At 43.1% G+C, this 20,252-nt stretch overlaps 1 long non-coding RNA gene across 3 annotated transcripts in view; it reads right to left on the bottom strand.

Moving 5' to 3' along the window:
- Window positions 1-17,540, bottom strand: part of LOC149121989 (uncharacterized) — a 473,114-nt gene extending 455,574 nt beyond the window's left edge. Inside the window, exons 1-3 of one of the 3 annotated variants that reach the window (XR_016222198.1) lie at window positions 17,199-17,540; window positions 15,530-15,642; window positions 15,011-15,227 (exon numbers count right to left, since the gene is read on the bottom strand). This is a non-coding gene — a long non-coding RNA (uncharacterized LOC149121989). Of the gene's footprint in view, window positions 1-15,010; window positions 15,228-15,529; window positions 15,643-17,198 lie in introns of those variants that run through there. The other 2 variants (XR_016222197.1, XR_016222199.1) reach the window with 2 other exon arrangements.
- Window positions 17,541-20,252: the final 2,712 nt, after the last annotated feature.

Genomic DNA, 20,252 nt, shown 5'->3' with positions numbered 1-20,252 from the left:
TCCAGCCAGGCCTTTGAGACCCCTCCTCAGGTATGCGTATCCTGTACCTTTTGCATTAGGACAAAGACCCAGGCCCCACGCCCACACAGCATGTATAGATGCTACTGGCAGCCAGAGAATTTTGTTGGCTTTTTTTTTTTTTTTTTTTTTTGCTTCATTTAATTTCTGTTGAGAAAAAGTCCTGAATTCCATCTTCCATCGGTTGGCTTCCATCCCAGGCCACACAACTGGCAAATCTCTGAATCCCAAGACCTTCCAAAAATATAGAGATGCTGGGGAATGTGAAATGGGTACCACTGATTATTTTAGTAGCAGAGGTCTTCTGTTTTCATTTGCACTGTTACTTAAGCAGTTCTTTAAACATGATTTTCAAGTCTCTCACTTGGTCTTTTTCCCTGATTCTTATTTCTTCTTTTAGGGGGTGGAGGGCGGGGGGTCTTGGCTCTTGACATCTCTGCTAGAATTGATATCAACACCACGGTTGTGTTTATGTCTCCCCCTGAGTGCTGGGCTCACTGATGTGGTGAGCGGAGCTCTGGGAAGTGGAGCCGAGGGTCTGACTCATCAGTCATCATCTCCCGTCTCCCTGGGCCTGACCAAAATGACAGAGGCTCCTCTCACTAAAGCGTCCCTGGCAGGCCACAGCAGAAAGGAGGTGGAGGACATCTCCATTTAACTCTAACCACTTTAAGAAAGTCACATATTCATCACAGCAGTGACCCTCTCCAAATGGGTAAACCACTTTGCAAAGCTTAAACTTAACATAGGAATACTCTGTGACCCAGCATTTCCACTTACACACACATATGTATATGCAAACACCAGAAGGTACAGTCACGCACTGCAAAACGATATTCCAGACAATGATGGGCCACATGTGTAACAGGGCCCTCACAAGATTATAATGGAGCTGAAAATTCCTATCACCTACTGACATCACACTGTCACAGCGTGGCACAATGCATTATACCCATGTCACCACAAATGTGTGAGTAAACAAATCTAATGCCCTGCCAGTCATATGAAAATGTAGTATACAGATTATGTACACTGCATAATGCTTAACAATGACAATAAACAACCATGCTACTAGTTTACATATTTGCTGAGCTACACTTTTTATGGTTTATAGCATACTCCTTCTACCTGTAACACAAACAGTACATTGGGTTTCGCTGGCAGCAGCCTCATACAGCTCATGTTTACCCTGGATCTTGATTGCACCAAGAGGCCACGTGGAATAAATGACCTATACCATCTAGATTTGCATAAAGATACTCCATGATGTTCACACAATGATGAAATCAGCTAATGAGTGTGGCTGGTGTTTGGAGCAGCCACTCACCTTGCTGCTTGGCATACCTGCTTCCCATATTGGAGTTGCCTGTTTGGGGTCCCAGCTACTCCATTTCCAGTCCAGCTTTCTGTTCATGTACACCCTGAGAAGCAGCAGATGATGGCTCAAGGACCTGGGTCCCTGTCACATATGTGGGAGACCTGGACAGATTCCCTGGCTCATGCTTCAGCCTGGCCTAGTCCTGGATGTTTTAGACATTTGGGGAATGGACTAGCAGATGGAAGATCTCTGTCTCTCAAACAAACAAACAAAAATTTTAAATGACCTAGTGATTTCTGAAAATGTATTCCTGTCATTAGCAATGCATAACTAAATATGAAAATTTATATCATATATTAATATCATACATAATGAGTATTTTCATATCTGAATATAAATACTTTATAATAGAAATATATTTATATGTTCACCAAAAGATCCATAAAAGAATATTTATAATAGCACTACTTATAACAAACACCAGAAATTCAGTCCCCACCTATCAACAATATAATGGTTAAATAAATTGTGGTGTAGTTATATAACAGAATAATATATGAGGACAGGTGTTGTAGTACATGGGTTAAGCCAGCACTTAGGATGCGTGTGTTGAATCCCAGCTACTCTACTTCCAATCTAGGTTCCTTACTAATGTGCCTTGGGGGCAGCAGATGATGACTCAAGTCACCATCACCTATAAGGGAGATCCAAATGTAGTTCCTGGCTTCTGACTTCCACCTGGCCCAGCCCTGCCACTGTGGGCATTTGAGGAGTAAAACAGAAGACAGAAGGTATCTCACTCTCTTTTTCACTCTCTCTCCCTCTCCATCTGTGTGTCACTGTGCCTTTCAAATAAACATTTTTTAAATGAATACTATATGACAATGAGAATTAAACAATTGTAAATACACAATAATATGAATACCACAAACATACTGAACAAAAGAAAGCAGATAGAGAAAAGATAATGTAGAGCAGTTATAAAACAGACAAAATTAATCTATGGTCTTAGAAGTCAGGACAGAAGTTACCATCAGGAGTTACAACTGGAAGGGAACAGAAAGGGTCATCTGTAGAGTCAAAATTTCCATTTCTTCTCTAGAGGCCAGTTACAATGCCAGGTTCAGACTGTAAGCTAGTTATGTACTTTTCTCTTTGTATGATATGATGTAACATAAAGCTTTTTAAGAAGTCACCTTGGGACCAGCGCTGTGGTGCAGCGGGTTAACACCCTGGCATCCCATCAAGGCGCCGGTTCTAGTCCCAGCAGCTCCACTTGCAATCCAGCTCTCTGCTATGGCCTGGGAAAGCAGTAGAAGACAGCCCAAGTCCCTGGGACCCTACACCCATGTGCGAGACCTGGAAGAAGCTCCTGGCTACTGGAGCCAGCTCCGGCTGTTGAGGTCTTCTGGGGAGTGAACCAGCAGATGGAAGACCCCTCTCTCTGTCTCTCCTCTCTCTGTATAACTCTGACTTTCAAATAAATAATAAAATCTTAAAAAAAAAAAAGTCATCTTTTTGGGGCCGGTGCTGTGGCATAGTGGGTAAAGCTGCCATCTACAGCGCCGACATCCCATATGGGCACCAGTTTGAGTCCTGGCTGCTCTACTTCCGATCCAGCTCTCTGCTGTGGTCTGGGAAAGCAGTTGAAGATGGCCCAAGTCCTTGGGCCCCTGCGCCCCTCTGGGAGACCTGGAGGAAGCTCCTGGCTCCTGGCTTTGGATGGGCCCAGCTCCAACCATTGCAACTATCTGGGAAGTGAAACAGCGGATGGAAGCCTCTCTCTATCTGTAACTGCCTTTCAAATAAATAAATAAATCTTTTAAAAAAAATGAAAGTCATCTCCTTAGACATGCTACAACATGGATGAGCTTTAAAAACATGATGCTGAGTGAAGCAATCCAGACACTCCATGGTTCCACCTATAAGATTACCGGAGAGGCTGGTGCTGTGATATAGGGGGTAAAGCTTCCACCTGCAGTGCTAGCATCCCACATGGGCACCAGTTTGAGTCCCAGCTGCTCCACTTCTGACCCAGCTCTCTGCTATGGCCTGGAAAAGCAGAAGATGGCCCAAGTCTTTGGGCCCCTGCACCTGTGTGGAAGATCCAGAAGAAGCACCTGGCTCCTGGCTTCAGATTGGTGCAGCTCCGGCAGTTGCGGTCATCTGGGGAGTGAACCATCAGATGGAAGACCCATCTCTCTTTCTCTCTCTCTCTCTCTCTCTCTCTGCCTCTGCCTCTGCCTCTCTGTAACTTTGCTACCTTTCAAATAAATAATCTTTAAAAAGAAAAAGAAATTACTGGAGCAGTTCAATTCATAAAGGCACAAAGTAGACTAGAGGAGAGGAGGGATGATATAAAAGTTCTAGAGATGGATAGAAGTAATGGATGCACAACAGTGAGAATGCAATTAATGCCACCAAACTGCACATTTTAAAAGAGTTAAACTGAGCAATTTTATGTATATATTTTATCGCAATAAAAATTCATCTCACAGCAGACTCTTCTGATCACCATATATACATAGTACTTAACATATAGATTCTCACTAAACATTTGATGAAACAACAAATTTTCCAGGTGATGTGAAAAGTTATGAAGCACTTTTACAATTCTTCTATTTTCTTCTTTATTTCTCCATCCATCCATCCATTCATTCTACAAATCTTGGTAAGCATTTGTATACATATTGTGGGGTGCTCAAAAATGAAGTGAAGCAACATGTTCTTCCAGAAATGGAACTAGCTCTTGCAGGTAGCAATGCATGGTTAGTTTTTGGCTAGCTCTTACATGGAAACTAGATGAGCATAGCACCATAGATTTCAATTTAATGTGACATACCATATTGTTTAATATGAGCTGCTTCCAGAGTTTGATAAAAGGATTTGGAGGCCCATCTGGGCTCAACAGAGAAATAAACATCATAATGAATTAGTGATATCTACCATGAGCCCTTGAGAGACATGCCTAGAAGAGCTACTGTGGATCGTGCCATCCTTGGTTCTGCTGGTCTCTCATGAAGGGAGCAGTAAATATGAATCAGGGGAAGGACCAAACCTGAACTTCCAGATGACTTCAGCCTTGGAGCTCAGGGGCCCAGTAATGAGTCCAAGTGCTCACTGGTCCTTATGGAGCTAAATAATGGGCTACTTCTTCTCTTTCCATCAAGAAGGGGGATTATTACTGCTACTTTAATGTTCAGGCTTATAAACATATCATGGAGATAAAATCCCAAAGTTTTAAATGAAAACATACTTGGACATCATGTGAAGCCTTAATGAGAGCAAAGGGAATATACAAAAGATAAGAATAAGTACTATGGGCTGCACCTTGGCTCACTTGGTTAATCCTCTGCCTGCGGCGCCGACATCCCAGATGGGCAACAGTTCTAGTCCCAGTTGCTCCTCTTCCAGTCCAGCTCTCTGCTGTGGCCCAGGAAGGCAGTGGAGGATGGCCCAAGTGCTTGGGCCCTGCACCTGCATGGGAGACCAGGAGGAAGCACCTGGTTCCTGGCTTCAGATCAGCGCAGCGCTGGCTGTAGTAGCCATTTGGGGAGTGAACCAACAGAAGGAAGACCTTTCTGTCTCTCCCTCTCACTGTCTATAACTCTACCTGTCAAATAAATTTTTTAAAAAAGAATAATTACTATACCTGATATTTCTTGAGAATTTACCATGTTCCATGCAATACATTAAGTACTAATGTCCATTTTAGAATTTTTATCTTTACAACAAACTGATTAAGATAGGAAGATAGGAACTCTCATTCACATTTTATAAATAAGAACACTAAGTCACAGAAAGGTTTAAAAACTTGCCCCAAATCACACTGTCAATAAATGATTGATTGCAGATTGAAGCCACGCCTTTTTTGACTGCACAGCATTGTTCAAAGGACTTGGTACAGTGTCTGACATTTTAATCCACACAAGGGCAGGGTAAGACTTACTAGTAAAAAAGCTGGCGCCGCGGCTCAATAGGCTAATCCTCAGCCTGCAGCGCCGGCACCCCGGGTTCTAGTCCCAGTCGGGGCGCCGGATTCTGTCCTGGTTGCTCCTCTTCCAGGCCAGCTCTCTGCTGTGGCCCGGGAAAGCAGTGGAGGATGGCCCAAGTGCTTGGGCCCTGCACCCGCATGGGAGACCAGGAGGAAGCACCTGGCTCCTGGCTTCAGGCTGGCACAGCACGCCAGCCGTGGTGGCCATTTGGGAGTGAACCAACAGAAAAGGAAGACCTTTTCTCTGTCTCTCTCTCTCTCACTAACTCTGCCTGTTAAAAAAAAAAAAAAAAAGTTGCAAGCACTTCTCTGAAGACCTCTCAATTCCTGTGCTCCACCACCCATCACATTCTGCCTGTCTTTGTTTTACATGGTGGGCTCCTGTTAAGCTGAACCATGGGAAATTACTGTTATTCAACCATTTTACTCACAAAAATATCAATTTCATATAATTCAACCCAATCCATAAGTGTTTCTTTAAACAGAGTTCTACAGCTAAATAATTGGCAAACCATTGCTCTAGGCTTGTCAGGGGCCTGACATTTTCCTTGGCCCATTAACGCTGAACTCTCTCCCTTCCCAGACATCTCCAGTGAGAGTGCAAATGGGTCCAAGCCCTTTTCATGGTAATTTGTCAAAGTACGTTTTTTAAAGACTTTCCAATTCTTCACATTTATTGAAGCAGAAAATTTACTCCTAGGCATTTATTATGAGGAAATAGCCAAAGAACTAAAAATATTTAGCTACATGAATGTTTGCATCCTTGTATTAACAATGGAAAAAATGAAAAACACACCCACCCACACAACTAAAAATGCCCATCAAGGGACCAGTTAATTAACTTATGATCTTTGTTTATAACATAGTGCTGTACTTGCATGAAAAATAACATACTGCCAACAAGACAAGAATTCAGTGAAATTAACATTGAACCATATAACTAATAGCTTTACTACTCATAAATGTGAACCAGATAGAATATATTGTGACGAGATCTCACTTAAAATAATTACCAAAAGTACCCAGGGAAAAAACTCTAACAAGAAACATAAAAGTCCTATATGAGGAAAATTCTAAAGCACTTCTGAAAGACACAGGGAAATATGAACAAATGGAACACACACTGTGCTCCTGGATAAGTAGATGCACCATCATAAGCATGTCAGTTCTCCTAAAGCTAGTCTATTCATTTACTGCTTCCAACAAAAATGCCAACAAGAATTTTCATCAAGACAATATTATTCTCTTTTTATTAAAGAGGCAGATGGAGCTGACAGACGGAGCTCCCACCTGATGTTTCCTTCCCCAGATGCCCACAGTGGCTGGGGCTGGGCTTGCCAAAGCTGGGAACTTCAGCTGGGGTCTCCCACATAGGTGGCAAGGAAACCCGCCATCACCATTGCCTCCTAGGGTTTGCATTGGCGGGAAGCTGGGATTGGGAGCCAGAGCTGGAAATCAAACCCAGGTATTCTAACAAGCAGTTTAACCACTACATTAAACATCCACCACAACAAGATTATTGTAAAGTCACAAGAAAAACAGGAGCCAAGAGCCAGGAAAGACGAGGGCAATGTGGGGCAGAGGGGCACAGCCACATCAGACATGGAAACAGCACAAAGCCTTTATAATTAAGTCAGTTACTGCACAATTAGACACATCACTGGGATAGTATTTTTAATTCCTAAGCTAGGCCCAAACACCTACATTAATGTAATATATACTTCATAAATGTAATACACACATCTCAGATCACTAGGATTGTGTGATAAAGATAGAGAGAACGGACATTCGAATGCACTATTAGAACAAATGAATGCTACTGAAAAAAAAATAAACTCATACCTCATACCATGCACCAGTGTAAACTCCAATTCAGATCACTACATGCGAAAAAAAAAAAAAAAAAAAAACTCACTCCAAGAAAATACAGGTAAATTCTTTTACAACCTAGGAAGAAGGAAAACTTTTCAAATCATGAATCAAAATCCATAAACAACAAATTATTGAGAAGTTTCACTACCTAAAAAAAAATTTAAATACTTTTGCATGTCAACAGTTACCTAATCAAAATACAAATTCCCAATAAGCAAAAAATACTGGCCACTTAAAGCACAAAGGACTCATCTCCCTAACATAAAGACCTCTTAAAGCATTAGGATATAAAAGCTTGATAGAAAAATGTGCCAAAGAAAAGAACTGCAGTTTACAGAAAAAGAAGTAAAATGGCCCTCAAATATATGGACAAAGAGTTAATCTCTCTCAAAATAAGAGAAACGTAATATAAAAGTCATACTACAATTATTATTTCTCACTACCATAGTTGGAAAAATCCAGTTTTGATTATAAGCTATTATTGGAGCTATGGAGAAACAAGTATTTTCATATACTGCTGCTGAGAATATTGAAAAAAAAAAAGCACAGTCCTTACAGAGAGGAATCGAGCAACAGCTAAACATGTGCATATAATATAATAGGTAGCAATTGCATATGCTCTTTAACCCAGCAAAGCCACTTCTAAGAATACATCTTGATGATCAACCTCCACCAATATGAAAAACATATTTTTAAGGGTTTTCCTTGTGATTTTACAACAGCAAAATACTAGAAACAATCGAAACAATCTAAATATTTGCCAATAAGAGACCCAATGTGTTAACAATGATAGAGCTACACAATGGAAGGCAGAGCAATTTTTAAAAGAATGAGGAAGTGGGGCCAGCGCTGTGGTGCAGTGGTTTAACGCCCTGGCCTGAAGTGCCAGCATCCCAAATGGGTGCCGGTTCTAATCCCTAGTCCTGGCTGCTCCTCTTCCGATTCAGCTCTCTGCTATGGCCTGGGAAAGCAGTAGAAGATGGCCCAAGTACTTGGGCCCCTGCACCCACGTGGGAGACCTGGAAGAAGCTCCTGGCTCCTGGCTTCAGATCGGCACAGCTCCACCCACTGCAGCCATCTGGGGAGTGAACCAGCGGATGGAACACCTCTCTCTCTCTCTCTCTCTCTCTCTCTCTCCCTCCTTCCCTCCCTCCCTCCCTCCCTGCCTCTCCTCTCTCTGTGTAACTTAGACTTTCAAATAAATAAATAAATCTTTTTAAAAAAAAAAATGAGGAAGTTATCTGTTTTAATCTGAAGTAATCTCCATGATTTTTAAAACTTTTATTTATTTGTTTTTTATTTATTTATATTTGAAAGTACACACACAGAGGATGGGATGGGAGCAGGCAGGGCTTTCATCCTTCAGAGAGAAAGAGAGAGAGAGAGAGAGAGAGTCTTTCATCCTTTGGTTCACTCCCTGAATATCCACAACAGCTGGGACTGGGTCAAGCTGAAACCAGCAGTCCAAAACTTAATCTGGGTCCCCCAAGTAGATGTCAGGACCCCAAGTACTTGAGCCATCACCTGTTGCCTCCTAGAGTTGCATTAGCAGGTAACTGGAACTGGAAGCAGAGCAGGGACTTGGATATGGGATGTAGCCTTCCCAAGTGGTGTCTTGACCCTATCCCAAATGCCCACCCTGCTCCATGATATATTAAATAAAAAATGTACTTTATCAAACAGCACATATAGTTTACTATTATATTTTGTGTTAGAAAGGAGAGAAATAAAAACATGTATTGTGAGTGTGGTATAGCAGTTGAGAGGCCTGCATACTATAAGTGTGTATCTGGGTTCCTCACAATGCAGAGTCCGGGAGTCAGCAGTGATAACTCAGGTGATTGGGCCTGCCACCCACATGGAAGACCTGGGCTGCGTTTCTGGTTCCCAGTGTCAGATAGGCCTAACCCTGGCCATCGTGGGCATTTGGAGAGTGAACCACCAGATGGGAGATCTCCACCCGTCTGTCTGTCTGTCTCTCCCTCTTCTCTGGTTCCCAGTGTCAGATAGGCCTTAACCCTGTTGTCATTTGGAGAGTGAACCACCAGATGGGAGATCTCCACCCATCTGTCTGTCTGTCTCTCTCTCTCTCTCTGGTTCCCAGTGTCAGATAGGCCTAACCCTGTGGGCATGTGGAGAGTGAACCACCAGATGGGAGATCTCTACCTGTCTCTCTCCTCCTTTCTTTTTCTCTGTGTGTGTGTGTGCATGTGTGTGTGCCTCTCAAATAAATTGATGTTAAATATATATGTATATTTGCTTATTTTTATAAAAAAAAACTTCAAGGATAAACCAAAAAAAAAAAAAACACCAAAACACCAAGAATGATAATCTATAGAAGTGGGAGGTAAGAGAGAACAAGAAAGCAAATAAAGTGGATAGGCATGGAACTAAGACTTCTGCTACTATAAGTTTTGACTTTGGAACCATGTAAATATCTTATATGTAATAGATAAACACGAGGGGGAAAGAAGCAAAAGTCAAATTTGAAGATAAGCTGAAACAAATGAATCTGGTACTCTTTAGGGACATTGCTGTTAAAGTGTTTTGCCCACTGCTCTTTTTATGAGGCTGCCTTTCTCCTTTCTGTAAGAAAATAGGACGACTTCACATACATGGGTGAGTCCTTCATGGAGCATGTGCCACTGCAGACATTCTCTCCCAGACTCAAGCTTGCCTTTACATGCTCCATGCTTTTTGCTTGCATGTTTTGAAACCCTAAATGCTTAATTTTATTTAAGTCCAATTTATAAGTATTTTCCTTTTTGGTAAATATGTTGTTGCTTTTTAAAGAAATCTTTGCTAATTGAAAATGAATCTTGATGTGAATGGAATGGGAGAGGGAGCGAGAGATGGGAGGGGTGCAGGTGGGAGGGAAGTTATGGGGGGGAAAAGCCATTGTAATCCATAAGCTGTACTTTGGAAATTTATATTTACTAAATAAAAGTTTAAAAAAAAGAAATCTTTGCCTACTCCAAGGCATCAAAAATATTATGTTTTCTCCTGAGTTTTACATCTTATAATTTACATATAATCACATATAATTCACATTAATATAATTCACATACAATCACATATAATTCACAATAATCAATAAGTAATCTGGATTTATTTTTCAATATAATTTGAGGAAGGATCAAGATATATCATTTTCCATATGGATATCCAATTGAGGAGAATCATTTATCAATAGGATCATCTGTTGCCCCCTCACTGTACTGCAGTGCCATCTTTGTCATAAGTCGGGGGACTACAGATTCATATGTTTAGAGTTGTTTTTAATCTTTGCACCAATCACACTATCAACCTGTATTTTTACAAGATTGGCACAAATAATATTGTTTCTCTCTGTTACTTCATCTCTGGAAGAGAGCTAGATGGCATTTTGATCAGACTTGGGACGTATGGCCTTGGAGTGCCTCACCTCATGGAATTCTACACAATATAGGTCTGATCAGGAAACCCACTGAAGGTATAGAAGAGAAGGAAGTATAAGAGTAAGCCATGACCAGAAGACCTACTGGTTGTATCACATACTGCCCCATGCAGGGGCTGTCAGCCTGTGCAGAGAATGACAAGTTTCTCACTCACAGATAATGCTCTGCCAGGATGGCTACTACTGAACAAAATGCAGTGGACACACCAAATCAAACAATTCCATAGGCTGCTGTCTCCAGCAGGAAGAATGAATGGGTTGAAGAACCAATATGTTGGAGAAGAGGTTCCTCTTAACATCATTTGCCATGTTCCATTAGGGAATTTTGTGCTTTCTGTCCCTATAACTCTATCATCTACAGGATTGGAGGTCCTGGTTCCAAAGGGGGACATACTCTTGCCAAAGAACATAGCAAGGTTTCCTTTAAACCAACACCCACTGCTTCTCTCTGGGCACTTTAGACTCCTTATAACCAGGACAAGCAGACAAGAACAGGAGTCAACTTGTAAATATCAGGAGGAGGTAAGACTACTGTTAACACAACTGGGACAGGAAGGAATATGTATGGAACTCAGGAGATCCACAGGAGCAATTCCTGCTCTCTGCTTGCCCAATGACGACTGTGAATGGACAAGTACAGTCACTCTGACGTGGGAAGAGTATGGTTACCAGGGGCTCTGACTCTTCAGGATGAGAGAATGGATCAAACCAATAGGTAAGCCACTGAGGCCAGAGATGGTAGCTAAGAAGCAGGAAATTTAGACAACAGGTAGGAGTGGCAGGGAGAGACAATGAATACCAATTGGAGCTGCTAGCCCTCCTCTCTCAGTTTCCCCTTAGGAAGAGAGGCTCATTGGAGCCCTGGAGGAGCTACTCCACAATCATGCGGAAAAGCAGAGCCAGGTAGTTCAGCCACATAGTCTGGGGCAGCCATGAAGGTTGACCACTCGTTATGTCCTTCAAGGAAGAACTTGCTGGCAGCCTCAGCTGTTAATGCTTCTAGATCTGCCTTAACTCTCGAACCCAAACCACACTCTTCCAAGGTAGCCCCAGCCAATGATGGGGCGCAGCAAGTCCCCAAGGACGAGGCTGCTCCTGCATTTCCTCTGGGAGCAATCACCAGGTGGGCTGAGATTGTCAGATCTTCACCAAGGTCTGAGGCTGTTCCCAATCCTGCTTCTTCCTCCCTCCCTTTAAGACTGTCAGAGCTACATCACAGTGGCGTGAAGGCTCTCCCTGCTGGATCCCACTCTTCCTGTTTTATCTTTCACAGACATTCCTCCCCAATAAACTTCTTGCTCTCCTCACTTTTTCTGATGACCTACTTCCTCTGGGATCCAACTGAAACAAATGGTTTCAAGTATAAGCTCCATATTTAGTGTCACAAGGACAAACCCTGCAAATCACAAGTGTGATGAATTGGAAAACTATTTCATCAACAGCTCTATGTAGTGGACTCCAGAATAAGGGGCAGCAGGGATTTATTTCTTTAGTGATTATTTACAATTTTTTGAGAAGTACATGGAAAGCCAGCTAGAAATGAAATATAAATACAATCTATTGAAGAGTTACTATGTGCCCAACTCTCCACATGCAATTTCCCACTTTTTCCTCACAACACTATTTGAGGTGTGTAATGTTTTTATTATCCCTTTTTATAGATGAGAAAATGGAGATTAATTTGATTGCCTAGCTGACAGAATTAGTAAGCCAGAGTCAGAATTTTTCCCTAGGAAGGTCTATTAACTATTGCACCTTGCTGATTCTCCAGAATTGATTTATGTATGTCCTTTACAACTGAAGAATCCTAAAAGATGAATACTGATTCCCAGGAGCAAGTCAAGTCATAGGGCAAAGAATTGTGCATGTGTGGCAACAAACGTAGCCCTATCTAAAATTGTCATCTATGCTCCTGGGCCAGGTTGCCTAAAAGTACTGGTCCAGGGTTTTTTCTGATGCAAATTAGCCAATACTGCAACGTTTTCAGAACATACATTTTTCTCTTAAAGTGTCTGGTTTTGTCAATGACCCCAGAGGGGGAAAAATGGGATGTGGTCCTAGTCCCCAGCCTGTGGACAGTTGGCAGGAAGGCATAATTAGCTTCTTCCTGAAAGACAGCTCCCAGGACGGAAAGAGAAGTTTCTGTAGATCATGATGGTGGAACCACCCTTACGCAGCTAAATTTCAGTGAGGAGGATGAGAACACTTGGAAATCTCTGATCCTTTTCCAGTTCTTACAGCAATCATAGCCTGCTGCTGTAGGAATTAGGGCTTCTTGTAGCATGTTGGTCACAGAAAATTGAGAAATTTCTCTTTGTAACTTCCTAAAAAATAACATTCCAAGGCTGATTGGTTATAGATTGAATTTCTCATCTTGCCAAATACAGAAAAATCTGGACATGTATCAGGAGAGTTCACTATACAATATACCATTCATGAAAGTGGACATTTAAGAGTGGCCAATAAATTGGGGATCCATGGGAAGGGTCCTTGGACTTCAAACACCCCAGGGGGAGCTGCTGAAAGGCATAAATCAGTGGAATACACCCTGTGACGTCAAATGGGTTTAGATGTTTCTCATGCTAATGTGAGAATAGCATCAGGAAACAGACCAGCTAACACAGGAAGGACTCTAGTAGAATTAGCTCAGCTGCCAGCAGTCATCCTCAGATCTACAGGGCCCTTGGGCCACTGATCCAGGATCCATTAGCCAGTCTGTCCCTGAAGGACCAAGGACACCACACAGCACTAATGTCAGTTTGGGCTATTCCTAATTAGCCTTTCTAACCTGTCTCACTGTCATCTGCTATGGAAATGCTTGTTGAATGAATTATGGCTCTTAGCTTGTGTTCAGCCTGCCATCAGCATTCATCACACATCTGTTATACAAGTAGCAGCGATGGGATCATAGCCATGTACTTTCAAAGTGGGGCAAGGCTCTTGGAAAGAACAAACTTGCTACACCTGAGGTTTCATGGTACTTTCATTTTATTGACAGGCAGAGTTAGAGAGAGAGAGACAGACAGACAGACAGAGAGAAATGTCTTCCTTTTCCGTTGGTTCATCCCCCAAATGGCCACTATGGTCAGCGTGCTGTGGCTGATTGAAGGCAGGAGCCAGGTGCTTCCTCCTGGTCTGCCATGCGGGTGCAGGGACCCAAGCACTTGGGCCATACTCCACTGCCTTCCTGGGCCACAGCAGAGAGCTGGACTGGAAGAGGAGGAACCAGGACAGAATCCAGCGCCCCAACCGGGACTAGAACCCTGTATGCCGGCGCCGCAGGCAAAGGATTAGCCTAGTGAGCCACAGCGCCAGCCTCGTGGTACTTTCAAAGTGGGGCAAGGCTCTTGGAAAGAACAAACTTGTTACACCTGAGGTTTTATGGCTCGTTTCTTTGCAATTCACCTGTAAGCTATGAAAATTAGATGGGACAGTAGCTTTGCTTATCTTCAGCCAGTATATCATACAGGGGTCAGTTTTAGAAACAGAAACCACTTTGCCAATTTTAGGCAAGAAACCGTTTAACAAATGCAAAGGATTGGGTGTGTATAAAATAGTGGAAGGGGGCCTGAGCTGTGGTGTAGCAGATAAAACCGCCACTTGCAGCACCAACATCCCATATGGGTACTAGTTAAAGTCCCAGCTGCTCCACTTCCAATACAGCTCTCTGCTATGGCCTGGGAAAGCAGTGGCAAGTCCTTGGGCCCCTGCACCCACGTGGGAGACCCAAGGGAAGCTCCTGGCTCCTGGCTTCAAACCAGCGCAGCTCCGGCCGTTGCAGCCATTTGGGAAGTGAATCAGCGGATGGAAGACTTCTCTCTCTCTCTCTGCCTCTGCCTCTGTAATTCTGCCTTTCAAATAAATCTGTCTTTAAAAAAATAAAATAGTGGAAGGTCTAAAGAACAAATTTGATCCTGAGCCTCCAGAAGCAGCTTTCAGAACAGTATTACCGACTGACCTATCTAGGAACCTGCTACCCTCACCCTAATCAAGAAACTGGAGAGGGCCAACGTTGTGGTGCAGTGGGTTAAGCTGCCACTTGAAACACCGGCATCCCACGTCATCCATTCTGCTCCACCTCCAAACCAGCTCCCTGATAATGACCCTGGGAAAACAACGGAAGATGGCTCAAGTGCTGGGGTCCCTGCCATCCATGTGGGAGATACAGATGGAGTTCTAGGTTGCTGGTTTTGGCCTAGACTAACTCAAGCCATTATGTTCTTTTTGGGAAACGAACCCGTAGATGGAAGATTTTCTGTGTGTGTATGTGTGTGTGTGTCTCCCTCACTGTCACTCTTTCAAATAAGTGAATAAATCTTTTTTTAAAAGATTTATTTATTTATTTATTTATTTATTTGAAAGTCAGAGTTACACAGAGAGAAGGAGAGGCAGAGAGAGAGAGAGGTCTTCAATATGCTAGTTCACTCCCCAATTGACTGCAACGGCCAGAGCTGCGCCTATCCGAAGCCAGGAGCCAGGAGCGTCTTCCCAGTCTTCCACGTGGATGCAGGGGTCCAAGCACTTGGGCCATCTTCTACTGCTTTCCCAGGCCACAGCAGAGAGCTGGATTGGAAGAGGAGCAGCCAGGACTAGAACCGGCACCCAAATGGGATGCCGGCGCCACAGGCAGAGGATTAACCTACTGCGCCACAGCAACCAGCCCCAAATTAATATATCTTAAAAATTAAAAAAAAATTAAGAAACTGCTACTTGAACTGAAGCTCCAAAAAACTCACAGCCCACACAGAAATGCAGCCCCACTGCTGCTGTTCCCACCAACACCCTGCACCTTGACCCCATGGGAGCTGGTGACCAGAGCACATGAAGCTACACAACGCCTAGCCCTCCCACATCCAGCTTGCCCACAGTAACAATGCTCCTCCATGCCTACCTGTCTTCCAAATGTCCCACGAGCCGGTGTGATTGGCCAAACTTAAATCACATATGGGACCTTAACAATAAAGGAACTGGGAGATGAGGCGTTGGCTCAGTACGTGATGTATCCTGCAAGGGGAACAGAGACTGAGCAGTAACCCCCTGCGTACCTACATCGCTGGAGAAAGAAGGGACTAATGGATTGTGGAAAAGCCCAGGTGAAGGCACTTCCTGGCTTAAAAACAGAAGAAAAACCAGGAAAAAAAAAAAAGAGCGAAAAGCAGACTGGTGAGCATTCAGGCAGGTCCAACGTGAAGACCGGGTTTGTCTTTTTGAATCCCTATCAAATGCTGCCCTCTGATGTTTGTGGAATAAACTACGTTTGAAAAATCCTGAAACACAGGCTGCCTGATGAGAGAATGCACCCGGGCTGTTGTTTTCTGAGATTAAATAGCTATCGATGTCTAAACCTAACAGAAATATTGGAAAATTCACTAAACTAGACACCAAAACTACTTCCAAGTTATTTGGTCAACTGACATCCAGATCAATTTGTGCCAAGGTGTAAGGGACTCAGACATTTACATACAAGTTGTTTTCCTTCATGATTAGAATGGAAAAATGTTTTACATTAATTAATTTCTTTTTGAAAGGCAGAGAAAGAGACAGAGATACCTGCCATCTGCTGGTTCTCTCCAAAACTATCCACAACAGCTGGGACTGGGCCAGAGCCAGGACCCAGGAAGTCAATGCAGGTCTCCCATATGACTGGAAGGACCCAAGTGCACAGGCCATCACCTGCTGCCTCTTAGGGTGTGCATCACCAGAAGCTGGACTTGAACCCATGGACTCCAGTATGGGATGTAGGCATCAACTGATATCCTAACCACTGTGCTAAATGCCTACCATTAGGTGGGAAAGATTTATGCATACCTTATTGTTCATGAAATTATGGGAAAGCTTAAGTGGAGATTTCCAATAAAGTATTGCCAGTATCGTTCACGTGACTTCTTTGTAACCTATAGTTACAAGCACTGTCTTCCACCCAACCCAAGCCATACCACCATAGTAGGTGACAATTAGGAAGAGTGACATTCCTGATTTTCTTAATTTTATGTGCCAGTAGGTCATAAGTATGTCAACAAAACAAATTTCATACATAAAATATTAGTCCAACCAAGAAATGCATGTCACTATGTTAAAATTAATAAATACACAGCTATCAATTGTTTTTTTTTTTTTTTTTTTTTTTTGACAGGCAGAGTGGACAGTGAGAGAGAGAGACAGAGAGAGAAAGGTCTTCCTTTGCCGTTGGTTCACCCTCCAATGGCCGCCGCTGCAGCCGGCGCACCGCGCTGATCCTGGCAGGAGCCAGGAGCCAGGTGCTTTTCCTGGTCTCCCATGGGGTGCAGGGCCCAAGCACCTGGGCCATCCTCCACTGCACTCCCTGGCCATAGCAGAGAGCTGGCCTGGAAGAGGGGCAACCGGGACAGAATCCGGCGCCCCAACCGGGACTAGAACCCGGTGTGCCGGCGCCGCAAGGTGGAGGATTAGCCTATTGAGCCACGGCGCCGGCTACACAGCTATCAATTGAAATCCAAAACACCTTCCAGAATTATAGCCTAAACGGTAAAATCCAAGGCTCATGCACTCCACCTTGGCCATGACAGGCTCAGTGCCCTTACCCTTCTCCACAGAACAAACTTTCCCCCAACAACATATCCCCAACAGCACAGTTCTCTTGTGTGGTCCTCTGCACTGCTATTGTGGTCTGAGATCACAATTAAGTAAACCTGAGTCAGCTCCTCTTCTCTCGTCTTTCCTTAGGTCAATTTGTGGTCATCTGGAACTCTGGTTTGAGGTCTCTGGGTGCATGGAAGTGGGTTAGGTCTCACTTTCTGACTTAGCATCTGAGTTGCCAGGATCAGAGGTCAAAAGCACATTTATAAAAAAGAAAAACACATTTATCAATTTTCCTACGCTAGCCTTCCTTTAGTTAGTAAATGCCTTCCTTTGTTAGCAGCATTTAAACATTCACAGTCACTGGCCCAATTAACTTCTAATAGAACCTCAACTGATTTCCGATGGGATTCAGGATAGAGAAGTTGAGCATATTAAGGAACAAGGCCATCGTGGTTGGAACTGTAACCCTCCTCCTGAGAACTGTCTCTACCTAAGACCACCATGTCTGAGAACCTCTAAATGTTTGCAAACTCTCTGACAAACAGTATCAAACCTTCCAAGTTTGAGGCTAGAGTAGTAAATAAACTACAACTAGCTGGAGATCCTCAGCAGAAACCAGTTCTCACATTCTGCTTACGCAGCTAAACCTTCAGCTTCCAGGTGCCAGAGCTCATTACATTCCAACTTCTCCTAGCACCAAGGGAAAGGCACTTACAAACAAGACAAGGCAGAGATCAGAGTGTCCCCCTCGGTACAGCCTGGGGGACGTGCATCATGCTCAGCCACTCTACTGTTTGCTTTCCCACTAGGGAAGAGATGGACTCATCTTCAAGAGGCCAGGATGAAAGGCTGCAGTAAACAAGCAGCTTGGAGCTATGTGTGGGGTCAGCGCTATGTGTAATCAGTCATTAGGGGGCCCCGATCTGCTGGTCTACTTCAAGGCCTTGGAATTTGTGTTAAGAGAGGTCATCCTGCTGTGTTCACAGAAGAAATTCCCAGGGGCTAGAGGTGAGGTCTAGCCACAAAAATGAGATCATAGATGTAGAAACACTTAGAAAAAGGGTTCATGGTGCTGTTGTTATGATAATGAGAACAATAATAAGCCAACCACAAGGATCCTCCCAAGACAGGCCAATCTCCCATGTCAAGTACTTTAGTCATATGACAATAAAACAGTGTGGTTTTGAGAGCTAAATAAATGTAGGAGAGAGAAACAATTACAACGATCACAAGCAGAAGATAGGTTAAACCAATTATGGTAATCCCTACAACAGAGTAATTTGCAGTCATTAAAACATCATGCAGTCCACACGCATTACTAGATGGTATGTGATTAGTACACCTCTGTGGAGGACAACTTAGGACTACAGTTCAAAATTACAGATGTATATATCTCTTATCTAGCATTCTGCTTTAAGGAATTAACTTACAGATATATTCAGAGAGGTGCAAATGATTGGACGGGACTATTTGTCACAGCATTCTTCGTAACACCAAGATTTTGGAAACCATCATTAGGCAATCTGTTTTTAAAAAGTCATGGTATAAGCCACACAACTGAATACAATGCAATCTTTAAAAAGGGAAAGAAAAAGAGAAGCTGCAATTATGTCCTGATCTAGGAGTATAAACCAACAACAAAAAAATCAAGGACTGTATGTTATACTAGATCAGAGGCTAACTCAAGAGCTAGCACCTGAGGTGAACTAAAGCCTCCACACTGAGTTGAAATTGGCTCCAGAATCCAGGAATCTACTCAGGCCACTTGGCCTCACCCTCAGCTAAATTTCTTTATGGAAGCAAGACACTGTCCCACAAATAGCAACATTCTGGCCTTCTGATTGTGAGGACATATATCTGCATCATTTTCTAAGAGTTACAATAAAACTGCAGCAGGGGCAACTGCTGATCGCCGTTATTCAGATGGAAAGCTGGATGTACAAGAACAAAATTGGTTGTCTAGTTACGGCTTAAGGATGTTTCATCTACTTCTATTTATACGGTGAAACCTTTCTTCACAGAGAGCAACATAGATAGATATTTCTTTAAATGATCATTCATGTAATTCCATACAATTCCATGTATCCAGTAGTTCAAACCTACCTTTACTTCTTGTAGTTTACTCTGGTAATAGCTGTCTTTTGTCATTTCCATATTTTTGTTTTCTTCTTTTGTTAATTTTAGATGTAATTCAGATAAAATAGGAGTGGGAAGATACCTGCAATATTTATACATTTTTCCCATGCCAGTATTTATCATGCTTTTCATTAGTTCTGTTGGTATATTTCCAAAGTGGGGCCAGCAGGGTGGCATAGTGGGTAAAGCCACTGCCTACAGTGCTGGCATCCCATATGGGCGCCAGTTTAAGTCCCAGCTGCTCCACTTCCGATCCAGCTCTCTGTTAATGGCCTGGGAAAGCAGCAGAAGATGGCCCAAGTCCCTGAGCCCCTGTACCCGCATGGGAGACCCAGAAGCAGCTCTGGCTCCTGGTTTCAGACTGGCCTAGTTCCAGCCACTGGGCCACCTGGGGAGTGAACGAGTGGACGGAAGACCTTTCTCTCTCTCTACCTCTCTGTAAATCTGCCTTTCCAATACATAAATAGATCTTTAAAAAAAAATTCAAAGCTACCAATATTAATAGTTGCACATATAATTTTAAAAAGTTGTGATTACTGGCTTTCTGAAAATTTTAACTTATTCAGGAAAGTATTTGTAACCTTCGTTACATATTAGATAGGTAAGATTTAGGAGCCCAATTTCACTAAATTTTGTTCCAAGACATGGAACAAAATTTATGTTCCTTATACATATTTAATGCTTACTGTGTAACATGTTGTTCTAAATGATAAATACTAACTTTTTTTTTTTTTTTTTTTTTACAGCCAGAGTGGACAGTGAGAGAGACAGAGAAAGGTCTTCCTTTGCCATTGGTGCACCCTCCAATGGCCACCCCGGCAGGCACGCTGCGGTTGGCACACCACGCTGATCGAAGGCAGGAGCCAGGTGCTTCTCCTGGTCTCCCATGGGGTGCAGGGCCCAAGCACTTGGGCCATCCT

This window comes from Oryctolagus cuniculus, chromosome 15 (assembly GCF_051225735.1).
Source record: "Oryctolagus cuniculus isolate XC-2025 breed Fujian yellow rabbit chromosome 15, ASM5122573v1, whole genome shotgun sequence".
In the NCBI taxonomy this organism is placed as follows: domain Eukaryota; kingdom Metazoa; phylum Chordata; class Mammalia; order Lagomorpha; family Leporidae; genus Oryctolagus; species Oryctolagus cuniculus.
This window is presented reverse-complemented; position numbering and strand designations above follow the sequence as displayed.